Genomic DNA, 13,999 nt, shown 5'->3' on the forward strand with positions numbered 1-13,999 from the left:
CCATGTCCTCCCTCCTTTTGATTTTGTAGCCATGTGTCCAGTAGGGGCTGCCTGCCGGAATGTGGGCTGAGCTTGTTGACTTGACCCTGTGTGAGTAGCTGCAGAGAGTTTGTGGATGAAATAGCCGTGCCACGAGCAGAAGACAGCATCTCACTGCACGTCTCCCCACCCCATACTGCACGTCTCCCCATCCACCCCCTCACTGCATGAGTCTTGCTATGGATTATGAGATCTGTAACTGAAGCTGAAAGCTTGGGGAGCGCAGTGTTCATGGAGAGATCACAGGCTGGCCAGCTTCATGTACGTGGTATTGTGTGCTGAGTCTGCTTGCCGAGAGGGATCTGTTCCATGAGTGCAGAGATGCCCTGGGAGAGGTTGAGTGTGTAAAGCGAGGGTTACGGTCCCTGAGAGTACACATGGAGGACAAGAATGTTGACAGTGGTTGCAAGGCGTGCCACTGAGGCTGAACTGCAGAGGAGGAAGTGCAATGGGAAAAGGAAATGTGCCTGCCATCCCCCACATGAGCCTCTAACCTAGAAGGCACATTAGACAGAGCAGATGACTCAATGCAGGTGCTGCCTTATAGCTAGGGTGATGGAGGAAAAGAGTACACAGACGGTATCTGTGCTCCAGAGACTTTCCTGGGATCCAAAACCCTGACCCCGTGGGAAGAAACAGGGATTAAGGAGGAAGAACGCACGCCGGAAGTAACAGAAGGCACCCTCAGGCCAGACGTTCCGTAGAGAAGAATGGAAAATCTGAAAATCAACGTGCTATGGAGGCTTAGGGATACTCGGCTCCTCCGCTAAGCTACTGAGTTGCGAAAGAGTCTTAAACAAGCATTGTGTCTCTCACAGCTTGGCCTCTGACGCTGCAGGACATGGGAGCAGATGAGGTCAGTATAAGCGCTGTGGAAGCAGAAAACCCAAGTAATATGGCTATTCATCCATGCTTAAGATTCCTGCTGCATAGCCCGGGACAATATAAGAACAATCATTCCCCCAATGGACTCACTCATATGGGACAACAGGGGAAGTCCCACCTAACCTCTTCCTGCTAGCTATTGGCCATTTAGTTCTTTATTAAACCAATCAGATGGTGTCTTGGCAAAGACACATCTTCACAGTATAAACAAATGTTCTGCAACAAAGCCCCTTGTTCCAGTTTCCCTCCGAGGACTCTTTGGGACAGCCGTGAGTTATACCTGCTGTCCCAATACAATGATTGCAAGCTCAGGCTTGCTCAGGTCTCTCTGGCCATGGAAGCTCTCTGACACAAGGCGGCAGCAGCCACCCACAGTTCCAGCCCTTTGGCAAGATCTGCTAGGGAAACGATGGAGAGGTTAGTGACCGGAGACCGAGGAGCTTGGTCCCTGATAGAAGGTTGGATGGAAGACAGCCCTGCCAACACCACCACCCCCTTCCACCCCACATCCTAGAGCATGTGCACCCATGCCAGCAAACACACACACACACACACACACACACACACACACACACACTGTTCCCCCCACCCCCCACACCCTCCTAGTCTCCATTTACCTGAGAGACGGCTGGACTAAGCTACCTCAAGTTTAGGTTTTTGTCTCTTGCCTCAGCCTTACCAGAAACAGACTGATTATCAGTTTGTTTCCGTTTCTTTATCAGCCCCTAGGCTGATAAGTTAAGAAACCTTAACTTGAAACCACAAACTACTGCAGGAAAACACTTTCGGCTGCAGACAGAGGAGAGAACGTTCGTGCTTTTTCTGGTGCATTTTGAACTTGTATTGAAAAAACGTTACTCCCCCCCCCCTCCTTTATGTTGAGCATGGCTAAGCACGATAGGACAGGGATTTTACATTTCCAATACCCCTCGTGTTACAACCTTATAAACGGTAGTGGACTGTGAATCATTAACGGCAGAACAGCAGCAATGTGGGAAAAGTTCGGAAAACGGTTTTCTGACGACACAAAAGAAATATGCATTACAGTACAACCGCCCTTATGGAAAGAAACATTTCCCTTTCCTAAACAGAAACAGACCAACAATCTGTTCCACTTTGTGCAAAGAAAAACAGGATGTGTTTTTAAATCGAAATCACTCAACCAAGCTTGGATTAATTACACACACACACACACACACACACACACACACACACACACACACACTTGTGGGTACGAAGATGTTTCAGACCTCCATTAGTGTTTCTCTTCCTTTTTATTAATTGTGTTCTTTGACAGCTTCATTGTCTAAAGCCAATAGTTCACAAGTGAGGGTAGGACCCTCTAATGCTTGGCTCCAGTCATGTGGGGCTGCTGATTGGCCTGTTATCACTCAGAGCCAGAGCAGGCATCGGCAGCTGCTATGAGGTCATGGGTTTCATGGCTGTGTTGTGGCAATAGAATAATGGCATTTCCCAGTCCTTCTCCATATCTTCTGGCTTTCACATTCCTCTCCCCGTGTCTTTCGCAATGTTCCCCGAACCTCAGAGAGTGGGACATGAATCCCTTGTGTCCCTGCTTTCTCAGGAACAGCCATTCTTAACAAATACTTAAGACCTCATGCCCCCCTTCAAATCTCTTCTCAACCACTCCTCCAGGGTCTCCTTCCTTTCTCCTCCCAAACCAAGAGGACATCGGTCTAGCCTTGAGTTGGCTGTCCCAGCTTATGATTTCTGATCGCTGTCAATTTTCTAACAGGCTTTCACTTTTCAAATGCTTTTCTTCTAATTCATGGGTCTACTGTCAGCTGCCCTGCTTTTAAAAAAAAGCAAAAACAAAAACAACCTCACAAGGTCGATCCCCAAATGTTTTTAAGACACATCGTCATACAGATTTGTCTGGAAAGGAACAACTCGAGTGACGGTGAGGGACAGAATCTTCAGAGTTCTAACCTGTAGTAGGGCCAGCAGTAAGGACTTATGAGTCCTGCAAGGCTAATATTACATATGGGCGGCATGAGCAGACGTTTGGCAGACAGAAAATCAATATGGCAACTCACACCAATAATACTTAAAGTTTTTCATCCAGAGGAATGTGAATATTCAGGGAAAAACAAACAGAAAATGCTAGGAAATTATTTTAAATTCTACTGGGATGGGGGCGGGGAGGGGAGTGGGCGAAAAGAATTAATCCTGTATTTCTCATTCCCAAAGACACAGTAGTACCAACAGGTAGATATCAAAATGAATTAAACATTTCTTAGTTAGAATTTCTTAAAACTTGCACATGAAAATGAAATTGGTTTTCAGTTCTCTGACACTGGAGATAATCAAATGGAAACTGCCTCAGTTTTAAAGATAAAGCCTTTAAATGTATTGTGCTTTAAGTAAACTAAGGATTGCTATTTTAAAATTCCATAACAGTCTACGAGTGGTTGAAAATTATTTCCTAACCACTCTGGACCATTATGTTTTTCTCACCCTTCAGAAGTCCTTTTTTTTGTTTTGTTTTTTTTAAGAATATGCAAATGATGAAGCAAACTGTGTGTTTACAATATCTATTCTATGATTAGGTGGTTGAAATGAGAAAGAAAAACATGGGTAAAAGAGGACTTAAGAGTAGCAACCTATAATAGTAATTTGCCTCCCCGGGTAAAGTAATTATGTCAGTGTAGAGCTTGAACGTTGTGGTAGTGTGAATGAAATTGGCTCCCATAATCTCAGGGATTGGCACTATTAGGAGCTGTAGCTTTGTTGGACTGGGAATGGCCTTGTTGGAGGAAGTGTGTCAGTGTGGGGGCGGGCTTTGCAGTTTTCTGTGCTCAGGATGCGGCCCAGTGTCTCAGCTGGCTTCCTGTTTCCTGTAAAATGTAGTAGGATTCTCACCTACTCCAGTACCACATCCGCCTGCATGCTGCCATGTTCCTTGCCATAGTCATAAAGGACGGAACCTCTGAAACCATAACTGAGCCACCCCAATCAAATGTTTCCTTTATAAGAGTCGCAGTGGCCATGGTGTCTCTTCACAGCAATAGAAAATATAACTAAGACAGAAGTTGGTACCAGGGACCAACTGGGGTGTTGCTGTGATAGGCCTGACTATGTGTTTGTTGGGAGGAATTTGGACTTTGGTGGGGTTATGAAGGCGGTAGAATGCCTTAAGCATCACTTACTGGGCCATACTAGTAGGAGCATGGAAGTCAGAGTTATTTGAATTGTCAGGGGCTTACTCAAGAGGTTACAGAGGAGAAGAATTTTAGTATGTTTCCTAGACATTGTCCTTGTGATATTTTGTTGAAGAAAGTGGCTGTTTTTTGCCATCGTCCGGAAAGTCTACCTGAGGCCAACATGAAGAATCCGGGGTTAATTCTCAAAACAGCCTAGCATAGACTCTGTTGTGTGGGCTCTGGTGTTTGTGCTTATAAAGACTTATAATGAAAAGGAGCAAACTGAAGAGGGTAAATTACAAAATGTCAATGCTGAGGAGAGAAAGAGAGCACCAGGAAATGCAATGGAGCTAATTTCTGTGTTCAAGAAAATAAGTGGATTAAGAAATGGAATATAGGGAGTGGTGACCTCAGGGCTAGACACCACCCAGCTAAGTTTCCAACTTGTGGAAAGGGACTGAAGAAAAGTTTAGAGTTGGGTGTGGTGGGGTACACACCTTTAATCCCAGCACTGGGAAGTCGAGGCTAGCAGTTTTTCGAGTTTGGGGCCAGCCTGGTTTAGAGATCCAGTTTCAGGATAGCCAAGCTTAGGCAGTAAAGGACGGAAAGTTGGTGATGATATAATTGAACATGGAGACCACCTTCAGGCACACGGTTCTGGCATTAGAGTTAAGGATAGAAGAAATGGGCTATGGAATTTGCCTCCACACCTAAAGAAAGCCACTAAGACCAGGCATGTGCCAGGCTGTCCCTGAATGGAGGCCTAGTAGAGAGGCCATTGCATGAAGCTGAAGCCTAGATTGCCTTGGGGAACCAGAGATGTTAGAGATGCCAGAGTCCTGGGACACCTGCCTACTAGCGGAGTGGGACAAGCCCAAGAGAAGTAAAAGTATGTGTGGTCAACAAAGCTGAACAGAGGTGGAGATGTGAGGAGCACTTTGACATCAGACTTGGAGACACAGAGTTTGGAATTTGCCCAGCTGGTCCAGTATTTCCCCGCTGTGCCCCCTTCCCTGCTTTTGGAATGGTCATGTTTGTATCCTGTGCCTTTATATGTTGGAAGTGTGTGATGATTTTGATTGTATAGGGGATTACAGTTCAGAGATCACAGGAATCTCAGATGAGACTTTGAAGTTTGGACTCTTAAACATTGTTGAGACTGTGATAGACTATGGGGACTTTTGAAGTTTGTCTAAATGCGTTTTGCATTACGATATTGGGAGTGGAATGTGGTAGTCTGAATGTCATTGGCCCCCATAATCTCATAGGGAGTGCCACTATTGGGGGGGTAGCTTTGTTGGAGTGGGTATGACCTTGTCACCGTGGGGGTGGGCTTTGTGCTCGGGACACTGCCAGGTGTTTCCGTCAACTTCTGGTTGCTTTCTGATCAAGATGTAGCCAGCACCACATCTGCCTGCATGCCACCATGCTCCACACCATGATGAAAATGGACTGACTCTCTGAAACTGTGAGTGAGCCACCCCAGTCAAATGTTTTACTTTATGGGAGTTGCTATGGTCATGGAGCCCTAGTAACCCTGACAAAGGTAAGAGTGGGAAAAACCATAATTGTTTAGAATGTGAATAAGAATGAAAATCCCCATCACTGTGGCCCAGGAAGTATAGTATTCATAAAATCCTAAAGACATGATCTCATCACTTGGTTGCCCACCATAGCTGAATGGTAAGAACCCATTACTAAATGCACCACATTCTAACCACAGCACCCAGAGAAACCAAGCTGTAACTAGCCCAGAAGCTTCATGTCTGTTAGGTCATAGTGATGATGCTGTAAGATGCTATCCAGGCTGCGGGGCAGAAAAATCATCCGTGGACTTACCCAGCAGTGGGCAGTGAATGCTACAATATTCACTTGCCAGGAAAAGTGTGTCCCCTGATGCAATAGTGGTACAGCAGCTCTGGGAACAACCAACCATACTAGGATTGGATTTAAGGGTGACTCCATAGGAAGTAAACCTAGTCAAAATTCCATGGTGTGTGTGTGTATACACACACACACACACACACACACACACACACACACACACGAGCTTGTAGAGGATCCAGATTTGATTCCCAACATCTACAAGCAGCTCTCAACCTTCTATAACTCTATGACCTCTTCTGGTCTCCATGGGCACCAGGCATGCATGTTATGGTGGTTTGAGAGAAAATGGTCCCCAAATGGAATGGTACTATTAGGAGGGTGTTTCTTGTTGGAGGAATTGTGTCAGTGAGGGGGTGGGCTTTGAGGTCTCTTTTGCTCAAGCTTCCTTCAGTGTCTGTTTACTTACTTCCTGTTTTGTACAAGATGTAGGGCTCTCAGCTCTAGCGCCACGTCTGCCTGCACGATGCCGTGCTCCTCATCGTGATCAAAGTAGACTCTGAACCTCTGAAACTGTAAGCAGGCCACCCCAATGAAATGTTCTCTTCATAAGAATTCCCTGATGAAAGCAGAAACAGAGACTCACACCTAAGCACTGAGCCAAACTCCTGGAATCCAGTTGTAGAAAGGGAGGAGTGACAAGCAAAGGGGTCAAGACCAGGCTGGAGAAACCCACAGAGACAGCTGACCTGAACAAGGGGGAGCTCACAGACCCCATTCTGACTGGGGAAACATCATAGGATCAAACCAGACCCTCAAAATGTGGGTACCAGCCAGTTAGGAGGCCTGGGCAATGTATGGGGCTTCTGGCAATGGAACCAGTATTTATCCCAGTGCACAAATGGACTTTGGGAGCCCATTCCACATAGAGGGATACTCTCTCGGCCTAGATACATGGGGAAGGGCCTAGGCCCTGACCCAAATGATGTGACAGATTTTGATGATCCCCTATGGAAGGCCTCACCCTCCCTGGGGAGTGGATGGGGGTGGAATGGGGAGGGGGGGTCAGTGGGGAGGAGGGGAGGGAGAGGGAAAGGGAACTAGGATTGATATGTAAAATAAAGTTGTTTCTATTTTGTGTGTGTGTGTGTGTGTGTGTGTGTGTAATTTCCATGGTCATGGTGTCTCCTCACAGCATGCAGACATACATGTAGCACCCATATATACACACAGAAAGAAGTCCCTCTAGGAGGAATCTATTACTGTGTGTGTGCTTTCCCCCCTAAACATTCACACAGCCCACTACATTCTAACGATGGGATAGTGCAGCTCCCGCTCTTACTCAGAGCAGCTCCCGTTTACGGTCAGAAATGGCTGATTCAGAGACTCCTAATTGGTCAAAGTGCTAAGAGCAAGAGATGAGAAAAAGTGCTCATCTCAAATGAAGCATCTCCGTTAACCACCACGCGCACAGAGGACATCACAGAAGAGGAGGCAGGAACACGTAAGAAGCAGAGATGGACGGAGTGTGGAGAAACGCGGTCTTCCGGACACGGCATGGCTGTGGTGCTCATGAGCTCACAGTGACCACCTGTGCAAGACCTGCAAAATCAAGCCAGTCGAGATTACAGCAGGGAAAACTAGCGCATGGGTCCATGAAGTCCCCGTCCCAGCAGACGAGCTATTGGCAGTTGATGGCTGCTGGGGGGGGGGTGGGGGTCGTTTTTTAAAAGAGTATAGCCCCTGGTTGGTGGTCCATGTTTGCGCAGGTGGCACTAACCAGATTCCGTTTGCTATTTAAAAAGCAAGCAACTGCAACAACAAAACAGAAGAGGAGATTATGAGAGTGGGAGGGACGCCTGTTAAAGGAAAGAGGGTAGAATTGGGAGTTGATGTGATAAAGATACATCATATACATTTGTGAAATTGTCAGAGGAAAAAATTTAAAATATTTTAAAATAGGAAGAAAGGGATGAGCTAGCGAGAAGGACACCAGGAATCCTGTGGGGGTCAGGAAGTAAAGTTTTGGCCAAGGTCTAACTGGTTCTATTTGTGTGTGTGTGTGGGGGGGGTGATGTGTGATTGGAATTGATATAGACGTTAGTCGGGTCAGTGGGTCAGAGGGTTGTGACTTAAGACTGTAGAGGGGCCACATGAAGTCCTTGAAAGTAACCCTTCTTTAGCAAATGTAGACCACTATCTCACAGGAGTAATTCTGGATATTATGACCACTGTGCTCCCACAATGCCACCGCTAAATACTACAGTTTTCCCCATCAGAAACTAGGTGAGCTCTCGACAACAATTCAAGCTCAACCATAGAGTAGTTCCAACACGGCACCTGCTTGTCTTTCTCTTCCCTGTCAATTTCACAACTTGCTGTTTTCTTGAGAAGAGGTTTAAAAGTCGTTGGCATTCATGTGGATGGATAACTATAAATATTTTCAATTCTGTCCCAGATCTATTTACCCTCCTAGTACTCTCTCATGATATAGCCCCAAATAATTTAGATGGTCCAGATGGTTTGAAGAATTCCCATTGACCGACCATTGGATGGCATTATGTTCACTAATCAAGCCACATAAGCGGGAAGTAGCCACCACAATGGCAGCCTTAGTGAGACACACATGGCGCAGAGCGTGGGAGGCAAATGAAGATGTAAGAACCTGTGACAGGGCAGGACAATGCAGAAGGTCCCCATCCTGTATTCTTGCTGAGGCCATTTCAATTTAACTAGATTTGATCTCCTTGGTGGAGAGTCCCATGGAAAACCACCCAGCTCTATCTATGAATCAAAGACCAGGCTGTCACAGCTAACTTACTTTAGCCTTTGCTAAAACTGCCTGCTTGTGCCAAACCTTCTCCAGCCAACCACTTGGCTTCTGTTACAACTGCTTGCTTCAAACCATTCACTTTGGGACACTCCCCGCCACCCTCTTGTAGCTGCAGAGCAAGATAGCTGGTCGAGGTCTCTGCCTTTAAACCCCTGTGTTCTGGACACTCACTCGGGGTCACTCGTAGATCCCACGATACATGACTGTACTCCCAGCCCCCTGGAATAGACTTTCAATTGGCTGTAAAATGTGTCTGAGTGGCCATCTCTGGTGGACTACCCATAACAAACCTGCTAGATCAGGAGAATTTTCAGGCATCCAATGAGTCTGCCAGGAACTCTCTACCAAAGGGGGGAAAAAAAATCCATCGTATACCCTCTACTACAATGAAGAAAGCAATATGCCTGCTATATGTTTTTGGCTTAGGAAACAGCATCTTCCACACTGGAGAGTTCTGTTTGGGTGCACACAACAAGCGGCATAAAATGAGGCCCACTGAATGAGGTCATTATTTGGGAGCTGGTGGTCCAAAGGAAATTCAACTACAGCACACACACCCTTTCATCTCCTTCCCATTTCTGCCAAACTCCTTTTTCCTTTCCAACAAGTTCCTCTCTGTGCCATATTCAGAAGACAATGTCTCACACCCTCTCTTCTACAACGCCCCCTGGGCCTTGGAGGGAGGAATGCAGAGTCCTGCTTCAGATTAGACTCTCACCAGCCACTCATTCTCAGCACTTTGACCAATAAGAGTCCACGTATTAACTGCAGCACACTGCTGTAGCCAAGGTTTGAGAGCAGCGCTAATCTTTAGGTATAGATATAAATATTTAGAAAGAAGTTTAGCAATGAGTTTATTTAGCAAATCAACATTAGTAGCTGCCTCCTCTAGGGCTTGTGACCCACCCACCCATGTGCATTTCACTAAATGTACAGTAGCAGAAATGAATTCCTATGAAACAGGCCTCAAGTTCAAGCAGAACAGAGTTGGTTGCTCCCAGAACACTTGTGCTATCATAGAGGAAACTTCTAGTTCAATTATTGCTTATTTCTTTATAAGCTATGATCAAAGCATGTAGCGTCTTCAGCAACAGGCTTAATATTCATTTCTGTTACATAACTGAGGGGAGATGTCATTCTGTAGATATGTTTCTCTTATTGGTTAATGAATAAAGCCCTGTTGGCCAATAGGAAAGCAAGATAGGTGGGACTAGGAGACAAGGAGGAGTCAGGGAGAGTTAGAAGATTCAAGATGTAGGGATTTGTGAAGAAAGTCTGGACCCTCTCTCCAGTAAGCCAAGACCACGTGGACATACTTAGATTGATAGAAATGGGTTAATATTTAAGACAGAGCTAGCCAGTAAGACACACTAGTAACAGGCCAACAGCTTTATATCTAATACAATGTCTCTGTGTGTTGTTTGGGGCTGATGTGGCAGTGGGACCAGGCTGGCAAAAATCAACTCAGTAACACACAACCAAGAGCAATGGCAAACAACCTATAATGGAGGGGAGAGGCTACCCCTGGGGTCTTCCTGACCAAAAGTACATAGGGAGATATCCCACACCTGGCACTGATATTTTCAAGTAATAACCTGTGGCTTCTTGGAGCCACATTATTTATCCACTTAGAACACCTCCATTCAAACTCTTTCTTATCATCGTGTAGTTTAATTATCTTTCAAACAAGTAGATTTTCATGACTTTTTCACCCATCCCTAGTCTTGACTCCTAGCTCCTCATCCTTCCGTACCTTCTGTAGACAGATCCCTGCCCCCCAATTTGGGACACCAGCTCACAAAAAAAAAAAAAAAAAAAAAAAAAAAAACCAAAGACACTGAGACTTAGTATTAATTATGGAAGCTTGCTTAGGCATGTCCCATTTGCCCCTATAACAAATTAACCTGCCTATCCTGCTTTCTCAATGTCCTGCTTTCTTCTTCCCAGAGCTCTCTGTCTCCAGAAGTCCCACCTAACCTCTTCCTGCCTAGCTAATGGCCATTCAGCTCTTTATTAAGCCAGTCACAGTGACACATCCTCACAGAACATTCCACAACAACCTTCTGCCTGTCATCCCCCACTTCAACTTTCCCATCCCGAGTGTTCCTCATCTTTATTTTCACAACACACCTGGAGTACACCTTCTTAACAGCGATGATAGAAGAGGCAGAAGTCCCAGGCTTCATGCAGGGATGCGCTAGTTTGGTATATAGGGTCGGGTTGGAAAGGAACAGTAGACACACCATAAGACGTAGCCTTGGAGGACAATGGCAGAGAAGGCCCTTCCAATGGATCAAGCTCTAGATTGAGTGGCCAGTTACCTATTTTAGATGAAATAAAAAATAGCCTGATAAGAACTGGAAAGATGGCTCTGAGCACTGAGTTTAGTTCTAGGCTGTTCCACCAGGTGGCTCACAACTGACGCTAACTCCAGTTCCAGAGGCTCTGACATCTTCCTCTGGCCACCGCTTCATATCAAGAAATATATGGAAGCCTACGTGTATAAAGAGTCGGAGATGGGATAGAGGCCTGCGGGTGTATGGGGAGTAGGTTAAATGTGTGCAGGCCAGTGTCCACAGCTTTGAACCCACGGAGAAAGACACAATGAGGCCCTAAGTGGACACAGTCATTTGGCCATGTAACAGCAGCCATCTTAAGACGCTAACCACTCAGTGCTGGCACGGGGGATAGCGCCCTCTGGCGTGGTCCAAACAGCATAGTGCTCAACTAAGCTAACTAAGGTGAGTTAGCTACTGTTTTGTTGCTGTTGTTATCTGTCTGTGAGTGCTGAGAATGGAACCCAGGACCTCGTGCATGTTAGGCAGGTTCTTGGCTTGAACACCTACTTGCAAGCCCAGTCCTACAGTATTTACTTTGCTACCCAATGTCTGCCAGCTGAACATTTAACCTCAGGTAAGGCTCCATTCCGTCATGATGCCATCAGCTTCCTTAGTAGTAGATTAACTACTCAGAGCCCCTTCCATCTTGCAAGGGAGATGGTTTTAGTATCTCAGGGTAAAAAACTATGATCTTAACCACATAATCCCAACCAATAAGAACATCCCTCTCACTTTCCAGACTCAAGTCCTTCTGGAAAGAGGGCAGCGGTGAGCTGTGGGCTGTTTCTCACAGCGATCCACACCAGGCATTCTGGAGTAAACCACAGAGGATGTTTTCAAGTAGCTTGCATCCACTCCTGAAAGATCTCCTTTGCCCCCCCTCTGTGGGCAGACTGTACAGCCACTCAACGGAACTCAGCCCTCTCCTAACTGCCTTTAGCATGCAGTCTGAACCTCAGGGTTGAATATGGCCGGGTCACAAGCTCTACTATCAGCTAAATGATGGTTACGGTTGTAAAAACTCCACTGAGTGCCATTATAAAATGATTGCTTGCGCTACCCAAACAGTTTGCTCTGCTATTTGGAGTGATGACAAGTCTCATAGTTCAACTTCCTTTGCGAATTTCTGAGTGAGTGATCAGGGCATGTAGCCATGGGGTTGGTTTTCCAATCCTTGACATGCTGACACGAAGGGAAAGTGTATCTTTTCCAGCAGATAACAAGAGCAGGGGAAAGGGCTTTAAAGCAGGTAGAAGGGTCAGAAAACTGCAATAACACAGCAGGAGTATAAGTCTTGACTGGTAAGGAAAACTGCCCAAAGCTTCTCCATTCGTTGCTGTCCGTTGTGGGTTTTAGAGCTAAATTTACTGTTTGCTATTTTTTAGTTTTGTGAATGTGTTCAGCACGTACAGCCATTTGCTAAACCTAGGAATGGGAGCTTGAAGGATGCAGGAACAGGTAGAAAGAGGCTAATAGTGTACAGCCACAAGATTATTTAGCCTGATTCTGAACTCTGGAGACCACAGTATATGACCCGGTAAAGGCCAGTGTAAAAGAGCCAGCCCAGACTTTGCTCTGGGCAAGGAAATCCAGTTACACCCTCATCTTAGTAGGAGCTAGTACAGTAGGAGCCAGGACAAAGTTTTCTGTCCATAAAATTTCAGAGCCAGAACATCTTGGCTCTGGGTCTGTGCTTTGAAAAGTAGCCCAGTGTGACAACAACCATTTGTGTCTTCTGTGGCCTTAAAGTCTTCAAACCAATGCAAAGTTGATTACATTCTGAAGGCACACTTTAATATGTATCATTTATACAGTGAATGTGTGATGTTGCCTTTAAAATATGAATTCAATTCAGCGTCATCTTTAAACCACTTTAATTTTAGTCTTTCAAATACCAATGAGAGGGAGAAGGGAAGGAAGGAGGGGGGGAAGGAAGGAGCCAAGGGGGGAAATTCATGAACAGATGAAGGGATGCAAGGGATTTTTAGTTTTAGCATTTGGTTAGTGTAAGGCACCTGCTTCCTCTTGCTATAAACTAAAGTAAGGATATCATCACTGGCTAACATTTCCTGGGAATGTATTACAACTTTCTTTCTTTCTTTTTCTTTTTCTTTTTTCTTTTTTTTTTTTTTTTTTTTGCATTTATCCTACATGATATCTTTATGAAGCAAGAGCTACTACTTCTTGATTACACAGGAAAACAATATTCCCTAAAGAGAATAAATAATCTGGCCCATATTATTTTTCACAAAGATTTGAAGGGAAGGGAAGCCTGGCTTCAAAGTCTGTGTTATTCAACACAGTATGATGTTATTTCCTGAGGGGCTGACAGCGGGGAAAACCAGGACTCAGTTACCTCTCCACCACCTGCTGGAGAATGATTAGTTCTGGGGATGAGCCTCTGGGGGCAGGGCCATGTGCAGTCTCTCATGCTGCACACTACTCAAGGATGCCTCTCACACTGCAGGAGCATTCCAATGTATCCAGGAGGTTATTGGTGGGGATGAAGACCAGGAGCTCTGGAATGGAAACCGAGTGGGAGTCTATGATGGCCAAGTCCTGGCATATCTGTAGACTTGACTGTCACAGTCACCAGTATATGTACACACACACACACACACACACACACACACACACACACACACACGGGCAAGGCGGGGAGAGAGAGGGAGAAAGAGAGAGTCCTAGCCATACTCCAAGAATCCCACTTTAACATCTTCAACCTGGGCAAGCACTGTATAGTACCCACAACTGCCCATGGCTGATCATGTTGTGCAACCAACAGAATTCATTCTAAGTAAGGAGGGCCTTCTGATTTGGCCCAAGGGTGTCATTAACCATGAGGGGTCCTGGAAAAGGTCCTGAACCACAGGCCTCAGCATCCTTCCTCCTTTGAGCACCTTTGCTTTGAGCAC

Source organism: Phodopus roborovskii, unplaced genomic scaffold (genome assembly GCF_943737965.1).
Source record: "Phodopus roborovskii unplaced genomic scaffold, PHOROB, whole genome shotgun sequence".
NCBI lineage: Eukaryota > Metazoa > Chordata > Mammalia > Rodentia > Cricetidae > Phodopus > Phodopus roborovskii.